We start from the raw sequence: 17,209 nt of genomic DNA, 5'->3' as shown, positions 1-17,209 counted from the left end.
TTTGTGATGGTGGCTGGACGCTTCAGGTGCAGGGGTCTAACGACACACTGTCTGCGTGAGTGGTGCGTGACAGCTGCGTTGTGGATCTGAAGCGTGTTGCGTTTGTTAGGTATATACACAACAGGTATATACACAACTAAATATAAGTACACTACTGTATGAAGCTGTGCATTTTCAAGGCGATAACATTAAAACCATGTCAAAACGAATGAATAGATTCAGTCAGCAAACAAGCTGGACTGCTGTTACTTTGAAATGGGTGGGAAATATAAATGTTGTAACGCAATCGACAGAAAGACATTGAAATTGCATTGAATGATCATTTTCTGTGTCTTGTTTTCTAGAAGAGCAGTGCACGCTCTAATCTGATATCATGGGCTCTGAAATGAAAAGCAAGACGTTGCACATGCGCCGCTGATGCAGGCAGCATGGCTCGGCCTTAAGAGTCTCTGTTTATGTGTGTGTGTGAGTTCAATGTTATAAATGTGAATGTCTGAAAGTGACCTTCACTGTTTCAGAAAGACAAGTTTAGCTTTATGTGCGTTGCTCTGAGAAGAAAGAATGGAAGGATGATGGAGGGAGGGGGAGAGAGACGTGGAGGGGCTGTGGCAATATTTATGATGTCATGAAATGTAATTAAATAGCACAGTGTTACCTTTATCAGCCTGCTTCAATGAATTTAGAGCTACTGAATAAAAACGCAGTATTAGGAGACCAGTTGCCATAATTCATCCAAAAGCAGCATCAGGTAAAAAACTGTCTTTCTTACCTGCAGATCTTTCTTTCTCTTCAGTTCTGGCAAGAAACCACTCAGGATATCTCTGAACCAGTCCTGACAGGAACTAACAAGGGTCCGCTAATCATGTTAGCCTCAATGAAATACAACCAATCAACTTATATATTTCCAACTAAACGCCTTTTATTATTTAGTCAATACGGAAGTTCACATGGAGGAATGGTGCTGAAATCATGAAGCATAAGAGAATGTGATTGGAACATGAAGGAACAACAAACAGTCTTGTGATCAGTGTTGATAAAAGTAGACAATTAAAATAAAAACAACTAAAGTGATGAAGAAAAGAGCAAGATTAAAAGAAAGGCAAAAGATGGAGAAGACTAATGCAACCACCTACCCCTCCCTGCAGATTTACTGCAGGATAGGCATGCTTGTTACAGGCTTCCGTGCTTCTTGCTTTACAGAGCAAATAAAAGGAAGACATAATTAAGACTACCAAAGGTATAAATCTTGTGTGTGAATGGCCCATTGCACACATCGACTGTGCAAGTAATTTACATGGCCCTTTGAGAATTTAACTCCGAGGTTTTTCTGACACTCAACAAAGGTAATGTAGTAAGAGAGAGAGAGAGAGAGAGAGAGAGGGAGAGAGTTGAGTTAAAGATGGAGGGAGAAAAAAAATGGAGCCAAATAAAAATTACACTTTATAGGGCATGTTTCTAGGCTGGATTTTGGAGATAAGATGTTTTAATGAACATTAAATTGTTTTGGTGCAGAGTTACATCATGTGTTAGTACAGATCATCGATACCCATTACTCCATTGGTTCCAAAGAAAACTCAGTATGCTTTATTGCATCAGGTCAAATATGCTTTAAGGGATTCATCATATTATACTATTACACACATGTGAAGATTTCTCCAAATTAGTGTTTGGATTCTTGCTTTTCGGCCAAAAACATGTTTTGTGAAGTCATAGTGACCCTGACCTTAAACCGCTAATTTCTTATTGAGCACAAGTGGAGGTTTTAGATGAAATTGAATTCCCTGTGGGGCGTTCCTGACACATTGTGTCCAAGCAGGTGAACAAAGCTTAAAAGTTTGGGCGGGGGCAAAATCCAAGAAAGCACAATTTATGTCCAAAATGATCAGAATCAAAACAGCCAGGCAAAGAACAGAGCTCTGGAAAGATAAGACAAACATAATCCTGCAAAGAGCAAGTGGAAACGACCCCATATATATGATAGGGAACAATGAGAGAGTGGGGAACAGGTGACCAGGAGGAGCAGGTCAGGTGATACTGGTGGGAAAGACAGGCTCTGAAATAGGAAAATGATCATATGCACAAACAACTGGACTGAATAAAAATGTGTGACAGCAAACTGAAAGTCAAAGCCATGACACTGCTGTCCGTTCTCAGTCACACTATGTTTTTTCTCATCATTCATTCATTAGTCTCTGAAAAATATAAACATTTGGCTGTAAGTAGAAGGATATAGAAAATAAAAACTGTCAGTCACATTTGCATGTTTTGTATCAAAGAGTTAACATTATTTTTACCTAAAAGTATACTGAGTATACTATACTATACTATTCTCTCTTGTCTTTGATCCTCTGCTCAGTTTGGTTCATCTCAGTCCTGTTTGTTCCAGCCTTGTTTCACAGGTCAATCTATGTTTTGCTGCTTGAGATCTTCGATATAGGATGACCTTGTGACTTTTTGGACCACCTGAGTTTTTTACCTTCCACAAGACTCCTAACAAATTTCATCTCACCCTGACTCCATGCCTGCAATTGGGTCCTTAATGCTAATTATGACAACGTTATTCTTTGTCATATATAAATAGCAGAGCACGTAACCTTTCTGGATAAAACATAAAACAGACTATAAAAGATTGTTGGGCCTGTGGATGGGGCCTCTGCTTGTATGTCAATGTGAATTTGGGATTTTAACATTACTGACATTGTTGACATTTTGACTCCAAATAAACAAAACATTTCCAGTCTTCTCCATCAGCTTTTCCAAATCAGGCTGCATTGAAGATCATTCCAGAGTTCAGGGAAGAAGCTATATCTTTACCCCCACTAAAGGTGTCAACACACTCTTTTGAAGATGGTCTTAATTGGGTTAGGAGAGAGTGAGCGAGGGGAAATAAATCCTCCACCTCCCGATTTGAGGAGGTGTAAAAAGGAGAAAAGAGAGGTTTAATTGATCCCCTAGTGGTGTGGCATCCCTCTCAGATAAAGGTGGGGGAGATGTTATGCTAGGCTTACTTAGTCATTGCAGTCAAGCTTCACTACACTCTTTTCCATTTTTTTTTGTAAGATGCTTCATATTGCCCTTTTCATTGTATTATTATGTCCATAATGTAAAGTCGATGTATCTCAAACATTAAAAATCCTGTATTAAAATACCTATAGTGTAGAGTACAAGTATCTGAGTTCAACTGATATCATTGGATAAATGTTATTCCTCTTTTATACAAATGTAATAGGTCTTTACACAGTGGGCTTATTTTTCCTGTAACCTGATCCATGGGGTTTTCTTGGGAAGGTACAGAGAGTAGGTACACCATACATAGAATTGTGCAGACTCTACAGCGCTTCTATTTCACCAAAGCAATTTAATTAGACATAAAATACTGATGTAATCCAACATAATGACAACTCATACTCTTAACGTTTGGCCGAGGCGCAGAGAAAACATGAGGTTGTTTTTATTTTGAAATTGGGGGAGGAGCGGGTTGTTTCTTAAAGTAAGAGACAAAGTCTGTTGTGTAGGTGTGTTATGTTTGTGCGCAGCAGAGAGGGATACGCAGGCAGGGGAGGGTATCTGTTGGTATTGAAGACAAAGCAGCAATGTCAGATTTGTTTAGGAAATGTGTTTTTGTAACCTCTAACAGCCACTCTCAAAGTCACTTCCCATTCAGATGCTTAGATTGATGAATCAGCAGTTACAGTAGTTTGCATGGAAATCTGCTCTCTTGACACTCACTGTTTAATGTAGCCTCCACTAAAATACTATAACACAAACACTCTTTTCCCATGTCTGTGCCCTATTAAGTCTGCCTTGTTTTCTCGTATACACACACCCAAGAACACAGCACTGTATAGCGCCAAATAGAGTTGATAAATGAATCATCCAATAAGTAAAGCCCTATATATTACCTTGCTCTGTGTCTCAGTTCTTTCCTATTCTCCTATTCTCCACAGAGCTCAACTCTAATCATCCACTTAACTCCCCCACTGTAAGAAAGGAAAAAAATTACCTTTTTTCTATCAAAGCCGAAATCAAAGGAGTAGCGATAGAACCAGCTCCCTTGGGGATCGCAGCCATGTGAAATCTCATCATGTGAAATAGGTGCTCATCTGGCCTGGTCTCAGTGGTTCAGGTGAAAAATCCCATTACAGGTTGACACAGAAATAAGCAAAACACCTCTTCCCTCAGCCGCTCTGCTTTTTCGCTTCCACTCGCGCTATCTCATTATTTCCCGCCTCATTCTTTCAACCACTTGTCAGAAATTTTCCAGGTGGCTGCATCTTACCTGTCCTCAGTTCCTCCTTCATCTCCGTTGATATTCTTATCACAGGTCTTAGCTAATCTCTTTAGGATACCGCCATCTTCATCCACCTCTCTTTTTCTACCGTCTCTGCCACTCACGTCCTTCCTCTTTTTCACCCTCTCCCACATCATTACTTTTGGTAATTTCATCATTTCTCCCACACCTCTGTCCTGCTTTCTTATGTTTCCCCTCACATCAAGACACTCGCATGAACCATTTCCTCTGAGAGACATCGGTAATTGCTAACCAAAGCTTGAGTATTGCATTTTGATGAAGACCATCAATGTCAAAAAACAGTGCAGAGCAGACATTCTAATGAACGCCGTTTTGAGAAGTGTATTTTTCTTTTTTGTGGGTTATGTGCTTGTCCTTCACTACTGCAAAGACTCTGTGGCAGTGATAACTTCACCAGCTCCCATTCCCCAACACTTGAAGCATGCACAGATGGAAAAAATTCATACACCACTCCATTCACTGTCTGAAAATAATAAACAGATTAATTAGGCACAACTCCCTAATTAACAATAGGTTGGCATTTTAATGAGACAAATGATGAGTCTAGGTGAGTCTGCTGGTCTTGTAGTACTTTAATCTCCATGTAACAGACATTTGGCGAACCTTCCTTATCCTCTCTCTCTTTCTCTGTTTATATATATATATATATATATTTTGCTTTTTAAATTAGACATTTTTTAAATTATCTTCTTTTCTTTAGTTATTATTATGATAACCATTATCTGTTGTATAAATCTTATAGATGTAGATATAGAAAATAAATAGAACAACAGACAACTTCAGTTCATCAACATATGAATGGTCTTTTTTTTTTCCCTGCCGAGTTGATACAAGGGAGGACTTACTGTCTTTGCAACACATTTTGGTGTTTTTCCACAAATGTCCTTGACTTTATGTGTGTTTTTCCAACTTCCTACAGTATTCTGTATACACAGCTCTCTGTATATTCTGTATACACAGTTTGATTTCTGTGCTATGAGTGCTTTACTTGTCACTGTCCATTGTTTTCATTGTGCCTGTACGAGGAGGTCCAAAGTGGGTAAGTGTTTTGTTGACTTGTGGGCGTGTGTATGCATGCAGTTCTACGTGGGTGCCTTCCTGCGCATGTGCAACTTGATGCAAACTAGGAACCTATTACACAATCAGATTATGCCTGTGTTTATCAGTGGCATGATTAATGGACTGGGCTGAATGGATGCAGGGAGCACTAAGGATTCATTTGGGTACCTGACACTTTTTTATGTATAGGCTGTAAATTATGGTTCCTCTACAAAATGTAAGTGTATTATTGAAAAGGATGCTTCCACTCTAAGCATCATGTGCATAAGCATGTGTGTGTATGAGATCCAAGAGCCTTTTTGTTTGTTTCCTGAGCGTGTGTCTGTGTGTAAAATGATGGTAGTGTGGGTGGAGCACATGCATTTTTAAATTGAAAACATGACACACCCGCAGTGATGATTTAGTGCCGGGCCACAGAGGTGTTTGGAACAGTGAATGTGGCCTTCGAACAGCAGAGTGGAGAGAGAGAGAGAGAGGGCAGTAGTGTTGTTCAGCACTGCAAGTATTACTGCCACTGTGGGAGAGGCACTTAATACTAACAGTTCACTGCATGCCAAGGCTTCTCTTACACCAGGTTGAACAATTTTATTCAGTCCCTTTATTAAGGCACTTCATCAATAAGGCCTTGGAAGTGTTTGAATGCCGCTACATTTGCAACAATTCAGAGCAGATTCCCTTCGCCAAACTGAAACTGTGGCTCCATTGTACTGAAAATGAACTAGCATTGACTATCATCACATCTGTACCATTTTCCATTTGCGTACTCAAAGTAAGCCTTGGGTCATACACAGCTAATCTGACAGTGTTCATTTTCTGGTGGTAGTTGAAATCAACAAAGTTCAGAGTTATTTTAACACTTTGTCCATTAAAAGTAACTCCCCTAGAGTTAGTGGCTCATGGTGTTGGTGTTGATTTAAGGCGTTTCTTACGTTTTATAATCTCAGTGTTAAATTTCCCGCGCAGGTGGAGAGGAACTTTCTGGAACCTGCGGTCACCATCTTTACCTGAAGCATATGTAGTGTCTCTAATCATGAAATAAATTGTACTAGAATATCGATCAATCCAATTTTATTTGTACAGCCCAAATTCATGAATCGCAAAGTATTTTGTTTAACATATTATATTCTTTTAATTCACTTGTAACTGCTGAAGCTTGTGTAGGACTTGGATGCAAGCATGCAGACACAGTGGGGAGAAAGGAGACAAAGGAAGTCACACGATGTAAAAGTTCAATTACCACCTCGTTTGTTGAACTAATGTACAATTATCGTTATCATAAACTGTATATTAAGAGAGAGTGACAGCTCCTTGTAAGTAAAGCCAGAGCGTCTCCATTTCCCCCTAGTAGCTGGCTACATTATAAGTCATAAATCCCTGTCTCCTCCATGTTTGCGGATGGGACATGGACCAAAACAAATGGAGACGTTTTTTTTCGATGGTCAAAATTACCGTGGAGCTGATAAACAAAAATGGCTGGCCTGGATCTGTATGAAGGTAACGCAACATGATGACTGATATATGTTATATCTTGTTTCTTAAGGACAACATTTTAATTGAAATGAACGGCAACTTGTTTTAACAGTAGACTGATAAAAAATTGCTGATAGGAGCCTTTCACAGACATATTGTTTCTACATGTATGTCTGCGTGTATGTGCTAATATGAAAACTTTTATTTTACAGAATAAACAATGTGGATAATACTGTATGTTCATTCACATTTATATTTTGTTTAATTTTATTCAAGCTCTGTATAGGACAGACTTAAAATTTGTCAATTTCAGTAGGACCTTTGTCCTCTGATTGGCTGGCCTTGCTTGTATGTACAATACATTAACCAACTTCTCACTGAGCGGTTCTCAAAAACATTTCAGCAGTCAGATTAGGAACTCACACGCATCTGTCTTATTTTTGACCGCTGCACCACTTAGACACACACAGTTGAGTAGTGTTATTACACTTTGTCCAGGACATCTGTGCAGTGTGATGGTGAACTGCTTCGGCTGTTGTCCAGTGATGATGGTGAGGGCATCTTCTCCTCTCTGGGAATGATCGTTTCCTACTTCTCCACCAGCATAATCCACATCTACCTCTTCTACAGGGGTTATTACAGGTGCGCGACTGTCTGCTGAAAGATTCTCACCTTCCTGTAGAGTATTGCAGCTTCCATTTAATTATATTTTATATATCTATTTGTATAGCACCAAATCCCAGTGTACCTTATCTCAAGGCACTTTATATTGTAAAGCCAACGCCTTACAGTATTAAAGAGAAACCCAAAAGTCAAAAAACTCCCTAACAGGTAGGAACCTGTGACAGACCGGGTCGGGTGAGTGCTGAAAAGACCTGCATCTTCCGGTCTTGCGATAACAATCAAAGCCCTGATGGAACAAATGAATGGATTCAGAAAGTGAAACGCTGGAGTGCTTTTACCTTGAAATGGGTTCAGTAAGTGTTAGAAATACAAATATATTGTTGACATTGTGGTTGACAGCAGAATAAACAGAAAAGATAATCTTTCACCTGAGTTTTAATGTTTATCTGTTGAATTTATGTCACAAAAATTAAATGGTTGCAACACTTTCTGTATGCATTTCAAAATAAAAGCACTCCAGCGTGGCCTGTGCAAAAACATTGTGCTGCAGTTGCAGCTCCTCCGCAAAACACATTGTTGAGCTAAATATTGTGCATTGAACAGATGCTGTAAATATGAATTGATATTAATGTGAATATTGTGCATTGAATAGATAAAGTTGCATATCTACCTTTGTGCATATTTATGCTCTTCATTGAGCCTTTAACAGAAATTGTATAAATTATAAAGACCCTCCTAAGTGGGTTATTTGGAAGATATCCCGGTGGTAGACCTCGGCTAACAATGAATTAAAAAGTGATCTTTGAAAAGGTTGGTGACCACTGATCTAGAGAAACCGAAGCTTAAAATATATTTGCCTGTCTCAACAAAGACTCAAAAAGGATGAGGCATTTTGAGAAAAAATGGAAAATCATAGAGCCAGTAGAGAATATTCTTGGTGTGTGTTCTGATATATGCAGAGATAGAACAACAGACATATGAAGGCAAATTTTGTCAATTATGTATGTAGCCATTATATGTTCACTCTCATATATGTTTACGAACAGCGGAATCTGTAACAGTTTCCAAAAAGCAGAACAACACCCAGGATGTTTTTTTACAGAGCTATAAATAATGACTCCTACTTTGGGAATCACAGTTTGTTCTCACAACAAGAACATGCTTAGAAGAAGGACGGGCTCAAACTTGGCTGTATTTATTTTATTGAAGAGATTTGCCACCCAAGAATTATGTGTGAAATTGAAAATTCATCTTTTAGCTCTATTTTATACAGAGAACTCATAGTTATATGTGTTTGATCCTATTCTAAAGCCACTTGTTGATTTTGGAAACTGAAGAATTGTAGGTGCCCCTTAAAGGTAAGGTTTTTCAGGTTACTGGTGACCACTTAGCCTTGCATGGCCATTTTGGTTTTTTATTGAGTTATGTAGCACAAAATATTGCAGTACAGGGTTGCAGTCAGTGTTTGGTGAAGATCATAAAGGTTTAACTCCGTGTTCGAAAGACTTCATTCAGAACACTTTTGTGCCATTCAAGAAAATCCTGCATTGGATCTTGATCCAAATGCTGGTTCTTGGTCCAGGTCCTTGTGCTTGTCTAGAATCTCATGATAACGACTCTGGACTCTTTATTCTTTGGACCTTTGCCTCTTTAATGGAGTGTTTTCATTTTGATTATTGATTCTTTGTTTGTTTTTGCCTGTACCTTTGTTTTCCTTGTGTTTAGATTTATGTTTTCTCCCTGGGTTCTGTTTTAATTTGTAGTTTCTGCTACTTGTGTGTTTTCCACTTTACTTCCTGTCCTTGTCCTGTTTCCTTTTCCTGTGATTGTCTGCACCAGTTCCTTGTTTGTTTCACCTGCAGCCAATTACCCCTGCCTCCCCTGTGTATATACTGTAAGTCTCTATGCTTCCCTTTGTCGGTTCGTTGTCGTCGTACATGGTCGTCTCATCACACCATCGTAGCTTCTCCTCCCTCATCCTTCTCCTGTGAGTTTTCTAGTGTCCCCTAGTGTCTACCTTGTTTTTGCTGTGAACACTTTTTGAGTTTCATTGAATTTGCTGATTTTGTCTGTTCTCTGTAAAGAACCCTGCCTTAATTAAAGGTCACTTTCCGTGAAACCTTTTTGTTCTGCATTTGTGGGTCTTCCTGTTTAAACTAATTGTGACAGAGACCACAATTTGATTTCAAAACACCACCTAATGATCCATTACCAAAGCTGTATTAGGAACTTGGTCCACTTAAATGCATGTGGTGCATGAGGTTTGAAGTAGAGCACAACTTCAAAAAGTCTGTTAAGAACTTTAAAAACATCACAGTAACACTGTAAAGAAACATCAAAATGCATTGGCTTTTCACTTTTATTTTAAAAGATTACGATTTGGGTCCATTACTGAAGTCCCAGTCAACAGATTATGTCTTCATGGTGATGCCTGAGCTTGTCAGACTGTAGTTACTTTCACATCCATTAGTTAGGCATCATCAAGGGCCTTGCCTAAAGGCCCATGCTGACCTTGCCATACCAAGGCCAGTAATCGGACTACGGCCCTGTGACACAGTCAGTGGTGTTATCCACTGAGCTATCCAGTTGCTCAAAGGGTTAAAGAAGGTAGTTGTGATAGATGTAGAGACAAAAAAGCAAAAACAACAAATGGAAGAAGGAACATGAGAAGCTCAAAAAACACTAAGGCTGATAGAGGAGCTGGATAAGATGTGGAAAGTGACCGTAACAGTGGTGCCATGGGTAATTGGAGCAATCGGGGCTCTGCAGCCCAAACTGGGAGAGTGACTCCAGCAGATTTCAGGAACAACATCAGAGAGCTCTGTGCAGAAGAGCACAATCCCAGGGAACAGTTAAGATACTGCGTAAAGTAGAGGACCGGAGCTTGAAAGACGAACCACAGAACAACCTAAATTGGACCAATGGGGACTTTCATATACATATATATGTTTACAACACTGAACGCTGTTTGCTGTACATGACTAAGAGGCCTAGTTTTATTACCCCCGCCAACAACATCATGTTTTCACCCCTGCAAGCAACATTACACAAAAACTACTTGAAAGTTTCCCACAAAACTTGGTGGAAGGATGCAGTGTGGGTCCGGTAGGAAACAATTAAATTCTGGTGCACAGTCAAATCGGGTGGCAGATCCAGTTTTTTTTTCCACTTACTTCAACATTGAAAGATTTGTATTTTATTTTTTTTATTCACAGTTTTCCCAAACATCAGGTATGTTTGGGGAAGTAATATCTTAAAATAAATAAAAGTGTGTGAAATTTGGAGCACCTTGATAGAAGTTAAGGTGACTTTTGGGCCTTGGTGGAGGTAAGCGATGTACTGAGTGTAATTTTAGTTTTAATATTAAATATTTTTCAGTTTTAAACTGAAAAACAGCAGCAAGCCCTGAGTGATGTCTAACCTATGAGAGTGAGGGCTTTATCGCAGTTGACTTGACCCCAACCAAACTTTTATAAGAATAAAATCAACCTGCGTTTAGGTAAATAAGTTAAGCTTAATGACAACAAAATCCTGTTGGCCAGCTAATGTCGCGCTAGCTCGAATTTGTTTAGCAACATAAAGAGAGCGGGGCCCCGTTAGGTGACAGTGCTAACTGTGCTAGCATTTCAATCAAACCTCACGTAAACGAATGACAGAGGACACAGAGGTTAATTAGCCTCCTATACAGCTTCAACGACAGCCATGCTGCATATCGTATCATCAGCCATTATAGCTGCCTGGACTCACATACCAGACTGCTAATCCAGGCAGAGGGATGTCTGATGGTTGACAATAACTCTAGAGGGGGAGAGAATGAAAGCGATAAAGGAAGAGAGAGTTAAGGTGTGTGCCTGTGTGTACATCATATACCTCAGGGCAGGTTGCGGTTCACTGGCTGCCGTCCTCTAGATAAGAAAATAGAGTAGTTTGTATGCAGATGAAGCAAATGATGAGTGCCCTTGGTAAAACCAGCTTTGACATGGGTCAACCTTAAACTGGGGTTTATGCCTCGTAACTTATTCTCCCTTATTAATTTCTTGAAAGTGCACTTTTTGGTTTATCAAACGCAATTAGTCTGTACTAGTTGTCCAGTTGAATCTTCACAGCCGCATAAAAATGCCATCAGTCAGTCCAGTAACAACATCCAAATCAGGAAATCCCTTTGCTGCCGATCACTGTCGCCCACAGCAGATGCCGCTGTACCATCTTGTCACATGAATTAATGAATGCCTATCTGCTGTTGATGATCTTCTTCTCAACAGATGCCATTTGACTCGTTAGGCCGAAATAAATAATAGAAGCTGACAAACTTCAGCTTACATCAAGAGTGGACCCTCAAGCATAAAATTGCAGCACACTTCAACTAGATTTTCCATCAGCAAATGGTATGAAATATGTAATAATTATGCTATTAAACATTGGTATATTCAATAATGAGCTGGTTAAGATTCTGAGCATGCAGACCTCCAAAGAAAAGTAATGATCTCACCAGGGACTAAAAACTATGAGGACTTCTAGAAACTAAAAACCCTGATGTATGTATGTGTGAACAAGTGTGTGTGTTTTCATGCTGGAATGTGAGCAAAAGCAAGAGTCTCTGTGTGTATACAAGCGTGTGTGCGTGTGTGCGCTTGCACGCGCAAGCACAAGCATGTGTCTTGCTTTCGTTTAGGGTAATTAAAAGCTAATATGCGCCAGAATCGGCTCTGCTCTCTCCTCAATTAGTAGTCATCTATAAAAAGAAACACACTTCCATTCTTTATGCTGTCGCTTAATTATGATAGATTTTCTTCTTATTCTCTTTTGTCTATCCCTCACTTTTTCCTCCCCATCCTCTCTTTTGCTATAATGAAAAACATAACCAGCAGAGTCATTTTTAATCGACCACGTTATGGATTTTGATCAAAAGGAGGGTTTTGGCTTACTATAGCAGCGTGATTTAAGACTGTTTTCTTTTTGTTCTTCATCATTATCAGTTTAACTTATTAGGGCTCATTGGCTTCTACATGGAGACACAGAGAGACAAATGGTGTAAAGTGGAAGAATTTTTTCTCTTTGACATGGCTGCACAAAGTCAGCGGGGTATATTATCTACAAATTAAATGTGCTGTGCATTGAAGAATGATGTTTGGATTATGTGCTTTTCTGTGGAAAGTAAAGTAGTTTTTTTAACATCGAAATAAAAATGTATTGGAAGAATCAATTGACATGGAAAACAGTCAAATTCAGACTCTCCGATATTGCTTTATAAGTTGAAGTGTCACAATAGGGTGGGCAAGGCAGGCAATTGACTCAGATCCCGAGCTTATATTTGTCCACAGCATTGAGAATTTTGTACAAACCCCGTTTGCATTCTGGGATTGGCAACCCACTAACGAGGTCCCATGCCACTAGAGTTCTGCCAAAAGCTTAGTAATTGTAGCGGTTTGGTTCAAGACTAAAACATCTAAATGTGTCTGCATTGAGAGCCTGGGATGGTGGTGTGGTTTTAAACTTAAACCCTTTTATTTTACCTTTATTAATGTGCATAAACAGCAATAATAACAACAATATGTTGAGAATTTGTGATGAAAAAAAAAATCGCTGATGATTGAAAATTATGTGGTTTGGTATCATGTGTTTATTGGCAGGGGGTGTAGGGCCCCATTGGTTCCTTTTGCCGTGGTCCCCAAAGTCCCTTGAAAAGCCCCTGAGAATCTTTTCAAGTCTGAAGTGTTTATGATTGCATGTTTGCATTACCAATTCTGTAGCTGCCGTGGTTCCACTGATTTTAAATGGGCCATTAAGAAGACTGCCTACACACGCAAACACAGTGGGAAAGACACAGGGAAGCCCACCACACTCTTCTCTGAGCAGGCATCACAAATCAACGCCAGCTCAGACACTGATCTGAGAAACACAGGAAAGAAGGGGATGATGGAGTGGTGCACTTTCTCTGAATATGTATATAGGTTGTGAGGAAACTCATCATAGTCACAGCCAGTCACAGATACACACACACACACACATACAGACAGACACAAACACACTAATGCTTGACATTTTCCAGGTGAGCTCACAACTTTAGATTGATGGTGCAGACAGAGCAGCATATGTTTTGTCATCTCTCTCTCTCCACACTCTTTCTATCTCACTCTCTTATTGTCACTGTTTTAGTGTAGTCTATTTGGATCAATCATTAATCTCGCTGCTCTTCTGCAGTTCCTCTTCCCCACCCTATCAACTCGTCTTACCGCCCCCTACGCATCCCACTCCCTTTCAGTATATTACAGCAGTCTTTATTCCACATGAACCCACTTAGCACAATGGGGACTAAACAAATGTGTGTGTCAAACCCAGATGGTGTGATCCCAATGCTGTTTAGGGACAAAGAGTGGAGGCAGGGACTTATGCAATGAGGAGTGGATGAAGAGAGAAATAGACCAAGAAGAGGCTCTAACACTTCTGATGTGGTGGTCAATAAAAACTGAGGAAAAGCTATAGCGCTTTCAAAATCTGCATAATCTTTGGCAGCAGTGAGGCAGAGAAGATGCAGCGAACAGAGCAAACAGCCTGCTAATTTCGTTTGTAGAAATATTCTCATCACAGCAAGGCCTCTCTGCACAACTGAAACAGAGGATATACAGGGAGTTGCGTTCAGTCTAACATTCAGCAATGATTTATTTCCATCTCTGTAAACATTTAATCCAATGAAAACCAAAGAATTCATGAACATCTGTTGATATGGGTCGCTCTTTATCATATGTTTTAAGCTGAGTCATAGTTATGTCTTCACCTTATACTGCTTTTGCACACACTATTGTGAATAGGCCTATTTAGGAAATGTGTATTCAAGCTGTTGTAGCTCCTCGGAAGCCTCCCCGCTAACTAAATAATCTGCTTACTCATCTGTGCTTTTTACTAGTGTTTGTGAGACTGTGGGCCACTGGCAACTGCTACTAGGCAGCCAATAAAGTTAGCCACCCAGCACAATAAGGGTCCAATAGACAGAAGGACTAGGAAGTCCATGAGTCAAACACAAACATGTACATGTACCCATGTGGCACTACTCCAGATAGCTGAATGACTTCAGAGCACTTACAGAGAGGTCTTAAGTCCAAGCCCTGGCCAACAGACTCATCACCTGAAGCCCCCTAATTGGCCGAAGCTTTCTGAAGGACAGGAGACTCCTAGATAACAACCACAAGAGCACAGCAAGGGAAGAACAACAAACAGAACAGTAGGAATGATCAGAACAACACAAAGAGGGAGGGAAGTAAACAATCCCTTTGCACAGATTCTGATGCTGTACTTAGATATTATAACAGATGGGACTTTGGGGTTCAGTTGCAGACATAGACTGTATGTAAATAAAGACCATTTGTGTCCACTTCCTCACATTATCCAGAAACTACACTAAGATATCCTGGAAATGAACACTGTCATCTTGCACATTTGGAGTCTGCAGTAGTAAAGCCGACAAAAATGTCAAAAATCAACTTGGGAAATGTTTTTTTGAAGTGTACATCTACTTTTTAATTTGGTCCTTGTCCCATGCATTAACATGGAGAAGGTGTGATTTATGAGCTGGACTAAAGTCAGCCACCAGGCAGCAATTAAGATGCTTTGGATTTATCTTCATGTTATTCATCTTTATTCATCTTTAGTACAACATTAGACAGTACAACATGTCTGACTATGTCAGAAATCAAAAAATGGCGTTGCTCTGGAGAACCACATGTGAAGTGAAGCCAGAGGAGGAGTGATGTGATTTTTGTGGGTAGTGAGGGCCACGTTTTCAGACAGTTTCCCTTGAAGTGGGTTTAAATGTCGAATTAGAACAGATGTGGTTTGACTAAGACTCAGACATATCTGTCAGAGAAGTACACAGATAGCTTAACTACCAGAAAGGAAAGAGAGCAAACAGTCCCTGCATGGCAAGGAAAATTCACATCCTGAATGTGGCCGTTGACAAGGTTAATAATCAATATTAATTTTTAACACTTGATGCTAATGTGTCTGAAAGCTCATACATGACAATCTAATCACATTTACAACATGCCAGGCCCATGAATCAGTCTGTAGTATATTTCAACATTTTTTACTTTACTGCTCACATTGCAATGGCTGCAGCTACACTGTTCTTAATGCTGTCGCATTTCATTTTCATGCTCGAATCCTTGTGTGGTCTTCAGTTTTGTTTCATCAATCAAAGAGAAAAGCAACCATGCCTGAACAGATTTTGGAGAGGAGTCTACCTGTGTGTACAAATCTAGGGACACAACATGTAACCATTCAGTCAATAGCTGTTTTCAGAGATGAACTCTGTAAAATGTCTGCACCATGGTGTCCAGACTCTCTCCAGAGTTTGCCTTGCACATATAATGGTAGATTCTCTGTTCAGACAGATTCACAACAACCCAGAAATCTTTGGTGCATTCAGGTTAGGGATGGTACAGCATGCAGAGTGTAATGTATACATTTCCCTGAAGAGATCAAATGTTGGTGTTTACACGCCATCACCAAAAGCTGTTGAGTCTCCTTGTCTTTCCAAGTTGAGTTGCGCTCACACTTCCACTTTTATTGCACCTATTTTTCATCCTGTAACATCTGTATTCTATGTTCTTTCTTCAGTTTTGCGTCTGCTGTGTTAGAAACGACATTAATGCACCTCAACGCCATTAATCACATGAGCTCACTCAGACATTATCCAGAGTTTTTATTAGGGGCCTGGTAGGATAAACTCTGGAGAGTGTCCAAAGCTCGGACATCTGCATCCTCACATACAGCCCCTCGAGAAATATTTAAGGAGATTATGTAGAGTCTAGTGCACGTCTGAAAGCAGCCATGTTGTCATTTTGTATTGGGTGAAATACCAAGCATGCTTACTAAAATACAATTGTGGCATTATGCACCGCATTCACCATTTGTTTGTATTATGTTGTTTAGCCTTCTTTTGCTGTTCGTGCTAAGGCATTTTCTCACTTCTTTAAATCCTCCATGCTTTACAGCCTTTGTGATAATCTATCTCAGGCAGCTCAGCTGAGGGATGAGTCTTTTGTCGAGGAGGAGGAGAACAAGAACAAGGAGGAGGAAGAAGAATGGAGAGAGGTGAAGGAGACGGCCAACTCTGTCTCCCGGTTTTACCAGTCAGTGTGCGTTCTCCATTGACCTCTGCTCTTTATCGATCCACCCACTCTTAATGTACTCCATGCGTGTGTTTGTTTTGTGTGTGTATGTGTGTATGTGTGTTTAATGCAAATGCAAGGTGACAAAAATTAGCAGGTGTTTTTTGTGTATACGTGCAAATCTGTCTGTGTCTGATAATCTTTAGTAAGTACCAGGGACAACAAGCTAAAAAGGGCAAGATAGCCGCCCACGAAAAGCACTTCACAGTGTGCGATGTATGTTGAGAGGTGGAGGAAAGAATCAGGGAAAATATGGAGGGTGTGAGGAATCACAATAAGGGTTGTCGAACTGAATGGAAAGAGGAAAATACCAATAGGATATAAAAAGAGTTAGAGAAGTATGGTGATAATACAAAGAGGGGAAAGGCTCATGGGATCACAAAGCATTTATCACTCTCACTCTCTTTACTCGCCTCCCCTCTTTTTTCATAAATGCCTGACAAATTCACACACATGAACATCCGTATACACTACTCTGCCCTTCAACCACACAGTGGCATTTTTTTTTTTTTATCTCTGGCCTTATTCCACAGCTTATGAATTTTAATAGGCCTCAATCAGAACACCTCAGCAGTGT

The sequence above is a fragment of the Paralichthys olivaceus genome, chromosome 8 (assembly GCF_024713975.1).
Source record: "Paralichthys olivaceus isolate ysfri-2021 chromosome 8, ASM2471397v2, whole genome shotgun sequence".
Lineage (NCBI taxonomy): Eukaryota > Metazoa > Chordata > Actinopteri > Pleuronectiformes > Paralichthyidae > Paralichthys > Paralichthys olivaceus.
Note: the sequence above shows the minus strand (reverse complement) of the source record.